Below are 15,401 nucleotides of genomic sequence, written 5' to 3'. Positions count from 1 at the left end.
GTGGCTGGCTTCATGGCGACTGACCCAGAGAGGAGAGGCATGGCGATTGCCTCACTTCCCTCTTCCAGCATTCTGTTCTGTCTACTCCACCCACCTAAAGTCTGGCCTATCAAATGGCCAAGGCAGTTTCTTTATTAACCATTAAAATCAACACAAAACAGAAGACCCTTGCACATCGTAGGATCTTTTTGACTCAGCCTCAGGAATGGTGGAATTATGGACATATACCACCACACCATGGTGAGTCCATTTTCAGTCTGTGATTGGTCAAATCCACAGATGCAGAACTCATGGGTATGCACGCATGTGTGTGCGCACACACACACACATATACACACACACACACACACAGAGAGAGGGAGGGAGGGAGGGAGGGAGGATGGGAGAGAGAGAGAAAGAGAGAGAGAGAGAGAGAGAGAGAGAGAGAGAGAGAGAGAGAGAGAGAGAGAGAGAGAGAGAGAGAGAATAAATCTGAACTGAACCTTTCCTTTTTTTGTAGTCTGGGTCCATAATATGTTGAAAGATGTTCACCTATATTGAGGAGAGCTGATGTTTTCATAATATATTTCATGTGTTATTCTCTTTCCTTTAGTAACACCCATACAGACATATCCAGAAATAATCTCTGTCTAGATGCCTCAGAGTCCCTTGACCCAGTGGAGCTGGTAAATAAAATTAATCAACATAATTCCTAGGCTCCATTCTTTTTTTAAATTGATTTTTGTTGACCTCTACATTTTTCTTTGCTCCCCTCCCTGCCTCTCCCCTTCCACCTCTCCTCCCTCTTCAACCCTCTCCCAAGGTCCTCACGCTCCCAGTTTACTCAGGATATCTTGTCTTTTTCTACTACCCATGTAGATTAGATCTATATATGTCTCTCTTAGGGTCCTCATTGTTGTCTAGGTTCTCTGGGATTGTGATTTGTGGGCTGGTTTTCTTTGCTGACATCCTAAGGGGCTGTCCCAGCTTGCACTCCCACCAAGACTGGAAGAGTGTTCCCTTTACCCCACATCCTTTCCTACATAAGCTGTCAGCAGTGCTTTTTTATCTTGGCCATTCTTATAGGTGTAAGATGGAATCTCAGAGTTGTTTTGGTTTGCATTTTTCTGACGACTAAGGATTTCTGATGACTGATGAACATGTCCTTCAGCCTAGGCTCAATTATAAAGAAATAGCAATAATTTTAAATTTGGAGAGAAAGTTTATTGTGAAATGAATTTTCACAATTCTTTCATTTATCCATATAAATAAATTTTCCTACTTGCATCTTGATTTCCTAATATGCAGGAAAATTTCAACACTAAAACCCACAAAATAATTTTTAATCAATTATTAGCAAAGATGAACAATTCATCAAATTTCCTATTGAACATAAACACAAATAGGACAGTGTTGAGAAAACAATTTACAAATTTTTATCAGTTAAACTTCCAACAGGCGATACGTTTTTATTTTATTAGTGTGACAGACCAATATGTAGCTAGAAGATTCTGTTCCTTTCAAACTATAGAAAATCTCATATGAACCTCTTCTACTGGCACATTTTAAGGCCTATAATGTTTGTGATCCCGTCACAATGGCAAATTCAGTTCAACTGATTCTTAAAGGACTCTCTTGATGAATAAGACTAATCTGAACAACGAGTTGGTCAGCATAATGGTCTAGGTGTGTTACCCCTCTTTAGGTACATAATTATCCTGATTCTCAATCTAGACACTGATCCAATTATGATCTAGAACCTTGTTCCATTGTGAGGTTGTTTGGATGTAGAAGGAGAAAAGCCTAGAAAATATTAACTGGTCCAGTCCTAACTCCACCTAGGTGCAGGCCACATATTCTAGTGAAGTCTCAGAAAACCCATTCTAAATATAGGCTTGGTGAAGTCAAGACTTAGCCTTTCTTAACAAGTGGGACACATTGAAATCCATCTAGTAGTTATCATCTCAAAATGATCTAGAGACTGAAGAGATGACTTAATGGTTAAGAAAACTCTGCTCAGAGGAACCAAGTTTGGTTTCCAATACCCATGACGGTCAGCTCGCAACCACCAGGGGGATCTGGTGCCCCTTTCTGACCTTTGTCAGCACCCACACACGTGATGGGGCATCATTCAAAATGAATAAATCATTTTAAATTTTCTTCTTGTTTTCAAGACAGGGTTTCTATGTGTAGCCCTGGCTGTCCTGGAACTTAATCTATAGAACACTGGAACTTGCTCTATAGAACAGACTGGCCTTGAGCTCAGAGATCTGCCTGTTTCTGCCTCCTGAGTGCTGGGACTAAAGGCATGCACCACCACTACCTAGCTACATGGCAAGCACCACCACTACCCAGCTACATGGCAAACACCACCACTACCCAGCTACACAGCAAGCACCACCTCTACCCAGCTACATGGCAAGTACCACCATTACCCAGCTACACAGCAACTTCTGTAACAGCAAATATTTAGTGTGTCTTAATGATGATTAGATATTTTAATTGTATTGTTTCCTATTTTTAATCACTTTTACATTATTAATCCATTTTTATTATTATGTCTTTTTATGGCTAAAGAAACTGAGTCAGACAAAAGTTAGGTGATTTGGATAGGAATTGTTAAGACTCCAATTCAAACTGTAGCTCACATAATAGTCCATATTTTTTCTATCCACCACCATCTTTATGGCTCTGCTTATGAACTATGGAAGGTTTTATTCATTGTCTGAGCAAGAATGCTCACTGAATCATATCCATACAACATCATTTGTCTCTGTGACAACAGTGGTCACATTGTCCTGTGCAGTTTATATCCGAGTCCAGCAAGAGCCTCATCTTATTAATGACTAGTGTTGTGTTCTTTTCATCGTGGTTTACTGTCTGTAGGGTAAATGGGTTCTGCTAATTTGTTTGAGACTGAAAGGACAGAGGCGATGAAGTGGTTTTGAGAGAAACTGGTACTCTGACCCAGTTTGAGCTAGGTGATTGCATTCCTAGAAATAAGATGTAGAGCAAAGATATACTGTAACATTTCACGAGGGAAACATGAGTTCTGAGAAGCCTCACAAAACAACTTTTTTTTTTCCAAAACAAGAACATGAGAATATCTAATTGGAAAACACTGCACTTATAAATACAGAGGACAGAGAAGCACATTAACTACGAACATGTCTATGGTACTATCTAGAACGTGAGAGATTATACAGGACAGATGGAGTTTGCTTTTAAAAAGGGGGGGTAAGTAAAATAAGGGGCAGCATCTCTGTATGTTTTTAATGATCCTTAAGCAATGAATCAGCTAAGTACCCCTGTGTGGATACTGACTCTTACAATTCAAACAGCAGTGAGATGGCTCACTGGTAAAAGGCCTTTAGAACAAGTATGCTGACCTGAGTTTGAGCAGATTCACATGGTAGAAGGAGAAAATCAAATCCAGCTAGGTGTCCTCTGACCTCCACAATAATGTGTTGGCACACACACACACACACACACACACACACACACACACACACACACACAAATAAATAGATGTCATAAAAGATAAAATAAAACAAACAATTACAAACTGTGAAAATTTAGCTAGTGATAATATTTGCTAGTATTAAAGACTCATTGGGGATTATTTTGTCAAATTTTCCTTGCATATAAAAATGATATTTTTAGTGTTTTTTTTAAAAGAATAATTGCCTTTTAAAAAAAGCCCTTTAAGTTGTTACCAATAAGAAGGCGTGGTGTCATAGGGTTGTTAAAATGCTGTGATAAATTTAACTGAATCAATATGAAGCGGGGCCATATATGTGCACCGTGGGTAGACTCATGTCACTCACGTCATATGATTTAAACTATTTCAGATGAAAATGTTAAAGAAAACAAGAAACTTTCTTTCTAGTAAAATGGCTTACAAGTCTATTCTATTTTTATTATTGTTTTCATTATTTTGTATAAGAATATGATCTTATCAATTATTAGTTAGTAGTGCCATAAGGACTATATCCCTTGGTTGTAAACCATTCCAGAACCTAAGCACTTGAGAAAACACTGGCCATTCAGCTTGGTCTGCATCAGCTTGAGGAGATTCCATTTGATTGTCTACAAATTGCTACTGCTGGAGTTCGGCCAGGGCCTTGTGGGTGGGGTGGCGGGGATGAGGAGTGGTAGGCTGAGGGGAGCGTTAGGATAAAGTGTGTACAGGGCATTAGAAGGAGTGAAGTTCGTTGTTCCCATCTATGTGGGTTATTGGTGTTGTCTAACAACCAACTATTTCAAAAGACATGTTTGTAAAGACTGGAAGCTAAAGCCAGCATGGTGGCATCTCTTTTGTCTATGGGCCCAGTGCTCACACAGCCCACATAAACTCTGCCTCCTGATGCCCTGACTCTAATCGCCCTTTCAATATTTCTACTGGGTCCCAGGATTACTGCAGATCTGGGCCTGAGCGCTGTTACTCCTTTCTCTTTCTCTTTTATGACAACGGAAGTAGTCACTGCTTCCTGCTTTGCTCATAGAAGTAAGGGCAAGATATTTGGAAGAAGGTATGAACACTTGACAAAGCACGAGTTTGTGCAAAGGCCTGTGAGGGGAGAAGAGAGATAACTGCTGTACATCAGACAACAAAGCACTTATGTTCCTCCATGCGTGAATGCTCTCTCTCAACTAGCATTTCTCAAGGTTAGAACTGTGAGTAAACAATGCTTTGGAATCGAAGTGGTTTTCCTTCTGAGGCTTTCAACACAGTTTAAAACATGCCTTGCTTCGACCACAGCTCCTGGGAATCCTTCCCTTGCTTAACAGATTCATGTTCAGCTGTCCTTAAGGTATTATTTTAATTGATGTATTTGTTTAGTGACCTACTTCTGGCGGAACTGTCATTTCTAGACGTCTCTAGGTTCCATTGTTCATTCGGCATTTACTAAATGCCTTCTGTGAATTGTTCCTTGCTTTGGAGATTTTGGCTATTGAGATTTAGATGAAAAATGTGTGTCTCCGGAGAGCTGGAGAAGTGCTGGGGAGGGGGGTGCTGGGGAGGGGGGCAGTGGAAACTGGGGAAATGCAGCCTTAGAAAGCCAGGAGAGGCTGAGCGGAGCAGGTGACATTTGAGCTGAATCTTGATGGATGGGTAGGAGTCTGCCAGCTAGAGGGAGAGGAAATAACATGTTTGAGCACGTTATGAGAAATTCATGGTATGTTACGTGATGGAGCATTTAATGAACTGGCTCAGTGGGGAGCAATATGATTGGTGAGGTACTCTTTTTCTTGTCATTGTTTTTTTTCTGACCTAGACGGAGAAGAAAAATTTCACAGAACAAAAGTATTCTATACCACCAACTAGCATTTATGTACCAAGTACATCAGCTTTAACTTGCTGGTGGAACGGAGACCAGGCAGATATTAAACAGGTGGATGAAGTTGTAGAAGGAGCGGCGGGCTGAGTCCCACCACCCTGCTAGCTTTACCTAAAATAATTACACGGAAACTGTATTCATTTAATCACTGCCTGGCCCATTAGTTTCAGCCTCTTTTTGGCTAATTCTCACATCTTTCTTTAACCCATATTTAGTAATCTGTGTAGCACCATGAGGTGGTCGCTTACCAGGAGAGATCTTAACCTGTGTCCATCTCAGAGAGGAGAAGCATGGTGACTCACTATGGCGACTGCCTGAAGCATCTCCCCAACTCTGCTTCCTTTCTCCCACAATTCTGTTCTGTCTACTCTGCCTACCTAATTTTCTGTCCTCTTAAAGGGCCAAGGCAGTTTCTTTATTAATTAACCAATGTAAGTCCTCCATCATTTCCCCTTTTTCTGTTTAAGCAAAAAGGAAGGCTTCAACTTTAACATAGCAAAATTACATATAACAAAACAGTTATCAAGCAAGAATTACAGTTACAATATTTAGATCTATTTTATCTTTTATCATAATTAAGGGAAGCTGCCTTGGCCCTTTATTAATTAACCAATGAAAGTCCCCATCATGAAGTGATTGTGTGGCGCAGTGGCTAAGATGATGGACTGGAAAGATACGGGGATTGTGGAAGAGAAAGAGTCAATGAGAGTTACTGTTTTAATAACCAAGGAGGTAAAGAGAAGAGAGGAAGAGTCTCTGAGTCTGGGCATCTGGTACCATCTGTGGTGATGCCACTTCGGGGAAACAAGGAGGGGTGTTTTCAAGGAAGAGCTGTAAGGGATGGGTTCGGTCTTGAGCTAGTGGTAACTGGAGCATCTGAAGTACATATAAAAAAATGAAGGGCTTGCTCCTCAGGAGACCGCACAATGATGCTTGTGAACATTTAGGAAGTAGTTCCTGAGGTCATGGAAGTAAACAGCTTTCTTGTACTTGAAACTGGGATGATGGCTTAGATGGTAATGTGTGTACCACACAAGTGTGAGGACCTGAGGTTTGATCTCTGATCCATAAAATGACAAGTGTGTAAGTACATGTCTGCAACCCTAGACCCAGAGAATGAACACATGCACATGTGCATGCAACACACAGACACACACAGCACACACGCACACACACACACACATACACACACTCATTCACTATGTTTTTCTGGACTTTAACTGAGCTTAAAATGGACTGGTGGATTTGACAAAAGATTATTATTTCCCAATTTTTTTTTCTCCCGAAGTTTCACTGAAGGCCCACTTAAGGTCTTCATCTACATGGCCACTTCTAATTGTTATCCATGTCCCTCATTTCTCCTGGGTCCCAGTTGTTGTCCTTACCTACCTTCTTGCCCCGTTGATAAGCACTATTCTTCTTCCCTCTTACTTTTGTTATTACTGTCTTTCATGTCACACTTCTTCAGTTTGGATGTGTGGCAAATCCATCACTCTAAGTTGTCTCAAGATTTCTTTTTAAAAAGAAATCTTTCTTTCCTTCCTTCCTTCCTTCCCTCCCTCCCTCCCTCCCTCCCTCCCTCTTTCTTTCTTCCTTCCTTCCTTCCTCTTCCTTCCTTCCTTCCTTCCTTCCTTCCCTCCCTCCCTCCCTCCCTCCCTCTTTCTTTCTTCCTTCCTTCCTTCCTCTTCCTTCCTTCCTTCCTTCCTTCCTTCCTTCCTTCCTTCCTTCCTTCCCTCCCTCCCTCCCTCCCTCCCTCCCTCCCTCCCTCCCTCTTTCTTTCTTCCTTCCTTCCTTCCTCTTCCTTCCTTCCTTCCTTCCTTCCCTCCCTCCCTCCCTCCCTCCCTCCCTCCCTCTTTCTTTCTTCCTTCCTTCCTTCCTTCCTTCCTTCCTTCCTTCCTTCCTTCCTTCCCTCCCTCCCTCCCTCCCTCTTCTTTCTTTCTTCCTTCCTTCCTTCCTTCCTTCCTTCCTTCCTTCCTTCCTTCCTTTCTTTTCTTCCTTCTTTTCTTTTTGGTCTTTTGTTTCTGTGGCCATGAGCTTGTATTTTCTTCTTGTTTGGGAGCTGAATTTTCTTTGATGAATTATTCTTTGCAGTCTGTTGTATTCCCAGTTGTTTGTAGAAATAAGAAAAACAACCAATGATAACCTTCCAGAGCTGTAGTCCACTGAGCTCTCAGGCTGCAGCCATGGCAGCCGTGGCAGCAGCGGCAGCAGGGGCAGCAGGGACAGGAGGGGCAGCAGTGGCTGCAGTGGCAACAGCAGAAGCAGTGGCTGCAGGGGCAGCAGGGGCAGCAGGGGCAGCAGTGGCAGCAGCGGCAGCAGGGGCAGCCATCTTCCACATGTGCCAGACCGGCGTGCTGCATGTGTGATGTGCTTAGTGAGCCACACAGTTCTTGATGCAGTTAGTTCAGCACTGATGATTGCTCACTTTGTAACAAGGGAAAGTGAGGCACAGTGCCCAAGGTAAGTAGAGTCATGTCAGCCAACAGCCAATGTTTCGGCTTTGCCAATTCACTCCCTAGTTTGTTCTTGTTCAACTGCATTATGTTAGATACATGGAAACATGCGTGATTACTCAGGGTCTTTGACAGCTTTTCCGTAATCTGAATTATGATAATAAATTAAATATTCTTGTTTGCCACGGGCAAACTTTTAAAAGACTATAGCTGAGGGCCGGTGAGATGGCTCGGTGGTGAAGCACAGACAGCTCTTTCAGAGGACTAGGGCTTATATTGCAGGACCCACATCAGGTGGCTCACAACTTCCCATAACCCCAGCTCCAGGGGGATCTGACGCCCTCTTCGGGATTCCATGGGCATCTATACTCACATGCACATAACCGCCACACAAACACCCACATAGACATAATGTAAACATATCAGTCTTTAAAGACAAATCTCCTGAGTAAATTTGGAGCTTGGGTGTCACAGGAGAGGGTAGAAAAGGATGGGGAGGAAGGGAGGAGGTGGAGAAAAATATATAGCTCAATTAAAAACAGTAATCAGTTATTGCTGCAAAAATAAAATAAAATTAAGATAAAAAGATATTAGTCTTTAAAAAAAACACTGTGGCTGATTTGCCATAGGAAATAAACTTAGAGTTTGACCTCTGTGAGCTCCATATATTGTCTTTTATAGTCTGTAGCTTTTCTTCTACAAAGTCCATGTGGCTAAGACACTCTCAATAGGCAGATGATTTTGTGAAAATAGGTGAGATTTTCATATCTGTTCTAGATTCCCAGTAGTCAGAAACACACACACACACACACGCACACGCACACACACACACACACACACACACACACACATGACCAAGTGAATTTGGTGTGCAAGACTGAATTTTACTCTTTCTGCAAGTGTCTAAGAAAAGCAACTTTCTATTTGATAGATAATAATTTTCTAAAGATCTATCTATTTATTTATTTATTTTACATACATTGGTATTTTGCCTGTGCGTATGTCTGGGTAAGAGTGTCAGATCTTCTGGAGTTATGGATAGTGGTGAGCTACCATGTGGGTGCTGGAAATTGAACCTTGGTCCTCGGGAAGAGTACCCAGTGCTCTTCCCTGTTGAAAAATCTTTCCAGTCCCTGATAGATACTATTTTGAAATAATCCTAACGATTTAATTGGGTAGACAGATTGTTTTCAGCCCACTCTGATTACACCATAAGCTACTTTGGCCACTGCGGCCGGGTGTTCTGATAGAGCAACTGCAACTCTCTTTGTCAGGAAACTGGAGCCTCTCACAGCTAAAATATTTTGCTTTCTTTTGCTTTGTTTTTTAGTTTCAGCAAAGATGTTTTATCAGGCAGCATATTGGATGAACCTCTTAGATTAAGACAATCTATGCCATTTATTCTCTGATAAACACTTCATAGCTTATTATGGGGTGGTCAAATGGTTTTTTATGTTGAAACTTGGAAATATTAAATTTCTTATTCTTCGGAGAGCCATAGGAATTAATAATTATGATTTGATCTTTTTGTAATATACCCATTATCATTTGGCTATTTTCAAAAAGTTTTTGTCTTTTTAGCATCCTATTAAAAATTTATATCGAGGAAGAAAAGTTTACTTTGACTACATTTGACTCGACCAATTTCTGCTACCAGTTATGTTTAACTGCTGGCAGAAACTGGACCAATGACAGTTTTTAAATTTTATATGTTCTATGAAATATTTTTGCTGATGGCAAGAACTGAAATGCGTTAAATTTCATTCCATTTTCTGATTCCATTAGCATACTTTAGAAACAAAAATCATTTTGTCTAATTTTTTATTATAAAAAGCAAGATATACATACTGCAGTATTTGAAAAACTGGTAAATTTTTTTCTCTGAAGTATATCAATCCCTGCATCAAATCCTACAGTTCAGTGTGTGTGTGTGTGTGTGTGTGTGTGTGTGTGTGTGTACGTGTGTATTTTAAGTTTGGCCAAGGAATCTCTTTCAGTTTTGATCAAACAGCTTTTTACTTGACTGTGTCAACTACAGTTCCTGGATTGGGCTCCCAGGAGTCTCCATACCTGGGAGAACGCCAGACTTCCGCTTCCTCATTTGCATGTGTCTCCAAGTCAGCCTCTGGATAATGACTTCAGATGAAAATAGCCCTTTGAACAGGAAGGGCTTGTTATTGCTTTGGACAGGAGGCATTCGAGGTGATTAAACAACTAAGTCATCTCTTCATTTGGGGATAAAAGATGAAGGAGAATTTGAATGGGTGACCAAGTCATACATTCATCTTGAGGTACTCAAATGATTGGACACCACTTGAGCTTTTCTCTCCGTTTTTAAATCACATGATATCAATCTTTGCTCGTTTTCCTCTGAGTAATTTGTTGTTATGCTGGTGGTAAACAACTCTCTCAGGTATTAACTGGTGATCAACAAGTATGCACTGCAGCAGTAAAAGAAACTCACGGAAGAACCAGCCTGAGCTCTCAATCACGCCTTTCTGTCTGCAAAATGGCATGACAGTTTGGGGATTTCTAACTGGAAATAAATTTGATTATGTTACTACCTTGCTGCTGTGGATCAGTAGTTGAAATGCCTACAGAGAGGGCAGCGGAGCTCAGATCTGCAGACGGCTCCCGCTACAAAGACAGGAAGAAATGGGTTGCCTCTCTCGCTCTAGCCATCACTATCTAAAGTGACATTTAAATTGGATCCTGGAAATTGCCTTTTCTGTTTATGTTAGCAAGAGGTTTTTTTTTTTTTTTTCCCTCTTTGGCTTTATTTGAGTAGCGAAGCGGCTTTATAGCATTTTGTGTCGCCTGCATGAAGTGTTTTGCATACCTGTAACCTTTCAATTAATGTTATTTATGTTTCAATAAACCACCAAGCTACTTTTCCAGATGTCCTAATCCTTCATGTAAATGAATTTATTAGATCCAGCCACCAGACTCAATGAAATCTGCCAAATTCACTGTCTGGGCCACATACCAGGGAGTTGAAACTGTATTTGCATAAGCTCGCTCTGCGAGTGCAATCTTACGTCTCATCTGCTGAGTTAAAGTTTCACTAATGTAAATCCCTGACAAATCAAATGCAGATGGGGCGCTCTGCCCTCAGGGTTGAGCCTGTCAATTCTCAGCTCTCATATCTGCCTCCTCTTGGCTCTGGGCTCCCCTCCCTTCAGCCTCCCTCCCGCCCCCGCCCGTCCCCCCCCTCTCCTCCCCCGCCCGCCGTACTACTAATCTTTCAAAATTATTTATGTTAATACATTGCAGATAGCAAGCATGGCAGCAAAGAGTGGTGGCTCCCGTCTTCTTTCAATCACTCGGCCCGGCAAAAAGGAGGTTGGCAAGTCATTTGAGGGGAGCTGGTTTTACCACCTGGAAAAATTTGCCCTGCCAATCAGTGGATGGCAGACAGATTGTTTGAGTTTGCCTAGAGATGTTTTAGATAAGGGGGGAGTCGGCGCAATAAATGGGTTAATGTCAGCCTGCAAATTCCATAACGTGGCCAAGGTAAATTCAATAATAAGCCCTTAGAGGAAGGGGAGGGGGGAGTGAGTTGGCATGAAGAGGCTACATGGGAGTGGGGGAAGGGAACGGGCTGATCTATCTAGGCCAATCCCTTTGGTTAATGTTACAGCCCTCAGTGAAAGGTGGGACTCTTCTTTAATTCCATTGATTAGCTCTGAAAACTCTTGATAGCTTTAAGTCCTGTATCAAAAGAGGGAAAATGGACTGCTGAGCGTGGAGAGGGTTAGTGCTCGTTGGGTTTGTTTTTGATTATTTTAAAGTCTAACTATGTTTCCTCCGCTGGTGCCCAGTTGCTATTTATTTGGCTTTAGCCTTTGATCCCCCTTATGCTGGCACATCATAAAAAACATATTCCTGCTCACGTCTTATATTATGTAGTTTGTTTCTGCTCAGGGTGAATAAGCCTCCCTTTGTTTTTGATAGACTCCAGGTGTTTATCGCTACAAGTTAGTAATGGAGTTAACCACAAGAAGCACACTGAAAGAAGAAGGAATTGGGGGGGGGCATTCTGAGTTCGATAACTCAGAAGTCCTCCTGGCAAGACTCCTCTGGGAATAGCGCGCTCTAAACTTAAGAGGCCTTGTCTCTACTTTCTAATCGAGTTGGATGAAATCGGGATTTCAGTGTGCCGAGGTTTCCATTCTTTTCAGGTCTTCGGTGAGTTTCTTTGAAAGTGGCCCCAGAGTCTTGTTTAACCATGAATTTTCATTCTGGCACTAAAATGAATGATGGCGGCTAATCCAAAAGAGATTACTGATAGCCATTTGCTTGATCTGAGCTTGGAGGATTAATGCCAGAAGCAATTTTCTATCCCTGGTGGTAACTCTCCCCTCCCCCCTCAACCCCAACACTTTGGAGTGGGGAAAAAAGGGGACAGCAATACTATTGGTTTGGATGAATGTGTAAAAAACATACAAATCAGTGACGGTGATAGGAAGCACACTTCTTATTTTGTATTCCTTCACTGCCCAGACACATTTTATGAGGGCTCAGAAGCCAATTCAAGGACATTTTGTGATTGTGATCAAGGCTATTGGCAAATTTCAGTCACCTCTACTTTCTTTGTTGGCACAAATAGATCTGGCTCTGCTCATCTTTAAAGATCAGAACTTTATTTTGACATGCTGGCAAAAGCTAGTTTTTGATTCAATTCTCTCAGTAGTTTTTTAAAAAATATTTTATATGATTTAAGTATTGCAATTTAAGATATACTAAACAATCAAGGCTAAGTGAGATGATTATTGGGTTAAGTAAATAGTTGTACAAAGTACAATAGTTGTACCAAGAGATGGCAGTTTCTGCTGACGTGATGGTTTTGAGTGTATCCTACATTGTACCAGTTTCTTGGCATGAATCAATATAATTTTGTACTGATTTGTCTGTGAAGTAGGCACCCTTATCATTTGAGGTGGAAATGGAGGCAAAACGAGTTTAGCCCCTTTGCCCCAACTGTGAGAAAATGGCACAGCCAGTAATAAATTATAGAAAGTTTGTCTTTAAACCAGTAGTTCTCAACTTGTAGGTCATGACCTCCACAGGGGTCACATATCAGATATCCTGATATCAGATATTTACATTATGATTCATAACAGTAGTAAAATTACAGTTATGAAGAAGCAACGAAAATAATTTTATGGTTAGGGTGTCACCACAACGTGAAGAGCTGTATTACAGGGTGGTAGCCTTAGGAAGGCTGAGAGCCATTGCTTTGAACTTCTGTTTTGTTCTTTATGTAAAATGTAAAAAGAATGGGTCAAGTTTCATATTTTTGGAAATTTATACTACCAAAACAGAATTTTGAGTTAATGAGATTTTGTTTGAAATGTTTAAGAGGAAACAGCTCTACATAAAAATAATGCTTAATATTAAATACCTGATTATTCTGCTTTGAGGCTTTTACAACCCAATATATGTTGCAACAATTTGATATGTCATCTTAGAAGTTAATTTTTTATTTTATTATTGGTTTATTTTTTATTCTTTTTTTTACAACAGGATCCCTTCTATGTAGTCATGGCTGTTCTGGAACTTACTATGCAGACCAAACTGCCCTCAATGAACAGAGATCCTCCTGTCTTTGCCTCCCGAGTGCTGGGATTAAAGGCATGTGTCACCATGCTTGGTCTAGAAGTTAACTTTTGGTTCAATTTCTTTGAATAAAAACCTGTTTAATATCATGAGGAAATTGTAAGTTTTGTTTCATTTTTTAGTAGACTTGTCTATCTCATGTCTTGGGATCAATTCAAAGGCAGGATTGTAGCCAGTGCTATAGCATTTGTCCAGTTAGTTCTAGGCTACGGATTTGCTACTTAGCAAAATGAAACAAAACAAAAGCCTTACTTACAAAAGCCACAAACGTTTAAGTCAGTACCTATGTAGTAGTTTAAATGTAATTGGCCCCCATAAGATTATAGGGAGTGACAGTATTAGGAGGTGTGGCTTTGTTGCAGTACATGTGGCCTTGGTAGAGGAACCGTGTCACTGCGGGGGCAGGCTTTGAGGTTTCCTATGGTTAGGATACCACCCAGTATCATCAACACTTCTGTTGCCAGCAATTTGAGATGTAGGAAACTCAGATACTTTTCCAGCACCATGTCTGCCTGCATGGCATCATGTCCTACCATGACAATAATTGACTGAACCTCTGAAGTTAAGCGAGCCATCCAGTTAAACGTTTTCCTTTGTAAGAGATGCCATAGCCATGGTGTTCTTCACAGCAATAGAAGCCCTAACTACTTTCCACATGTAGGTAGGTGTGTGTTGTGCGTGTGCATACTTTGTATTAGGCTAAGGCAGCGTTTGTAAGACTATGGTTTGAAAGATGACCATCTGTTCTTTGGTCTTTTCTGAGCAGTAAGTTGAATATTTTTTAAAATCTAGAATACTGTAGGTAGATAGCCCAAATCTCTCAAACACAAATTCATTCTCAAATTTCTCAAATAAAAAAATTAAGAAAGTCTTATTTCTTAATTATCCCAACAAGAAATAGCAACTATTAAGAAGAGACCTGAAATCAGAAAGAGAATCAGACAAATTGCAGTCAGTGTCCCAGAGGATAGCCGACACTTGAGACGCTGATCATTTGGGGCATCTGAGCCTTTTATTTGCGTGCCATAAGAGGGCTGGCTGGCCCTTGTGATAACCGCAAGCCTGACTTGCTGAAGGCTCCATTGCTTTGTGGGGACATTTGACACTGAGAGGATGGAAATGGCGGAGAAAAGGTAGTTCTGTGCTTATGGCGCTCGACTTGTCAGGATCCAGTCCGTAGTCCCTCTCCATCAAAACTGCTCCATCAATTTGTACTTTTTAAAAAGATTTATTTATTGATTATGCATACAGTGTTCTGGTATGTATTCCTGCATGACAGAAGCGGTACCAAATCTCAGGAGGGCACCAAATCTCATTATAGATGGTTGTGAGCCACCATGTGGTTGCTGGGAATTGAACTCAGGATCTCTGGAAGAGCAGCTGATGTGCTTAATCTTTGAGTCATCTCTCCAGCTCATATCAGTTTATGTTTTATTTATGAGAGTACTTAGGCCCCCTTGAATTTCCTCAAGCATTTCTACTCTGCAGCATATACATTCCAGGACGCTAGGAGGTGCTGTAGGAAGGAAGACCTGCAGCTTGTGATTATCCGCCTACTGGGGCATGGCCCCTTATACTATATAGGCAGACACAGAACCTGAGTCCGCCCCCTTTTTTTCCTCCTTTCCACTGGCTGCTTGTTTGGATTGTGGGATTCAACTGGTCAAGCAGAGGATTCTGATTTGTGAGTTTAGCCCTAAATAAATAATTATCTATTTCTCATTTCTGAGCTAGTGTGAGATTTCTTTCATGCGTCCGTTCATCACGTGGTTCATTCCACAAGGAGGTTCCTCTACCACTGACTATTTAAAACGCTTACAAACAGAGGCAGGATACAGTGTTTCCTTTTCCATCTGTGTTTCTTGGAGCATGTATGACATATTCAAATGTATACAGAACAGATTTTTAGGCCTCTATGTAAAAGGCAAAAGGGAAGGCATTTGGAAATGGCTCAAACAGTCATTGCAAGATGCCTTTGTCACCTTGCTGTCCTCAGGGTTTGTACAGC

The 15,401-nt window shown here is 41.1% G+C and overlaps 1 long non-coding RNA gene across 3 annotated transcripts; it reads left to right on the top strand.

The window, feature by feature from the left end:
* The first annotated feature begins 10,978 nt into the window (after positions 1-10,978).
* On the top strand, positions 10,979-13,490 carry LOC119820971. 3 transcript variants are annotated; one of them, XR_005286566.2, is made up of 3 exons: positions 10,979-11,116; positions 11,729-11,962; positions 13,301-13,490. It is a non-coding gene; the product is annotated as an uncharacterized LOC119820971 (long non-coding RNA). The 3 variants fall into 3 exon arrangements; XR_005286565.2 differs by having other exon boundaries at positions 10,995-11,287; XR_005286567.2 differs by lacking the exon at positions 10,979-11,116 and adding an exon at positions 11,333-11,527.
* The last annotated feature ends 1,911 nt before the right edge of the window (positions 13,491-15,401 follow it).

The sequence above is a fragment of the Arvicola amphibius genome, chromosome 8 (assembly GCF_903992535.2).
Source record: "Arvicola amphibius chromosome 8, mArvAmp1.2, whole genome shotgun sequence".
NCBI lineage: Eukaryota > Metazoa > Chordata > Mammalia > Rodentia > Cricetidae > Arvicola > Arvicola amphibius.
This window is presented reverse-complemented; position numbering and strand designations above follow the sequence as displayed.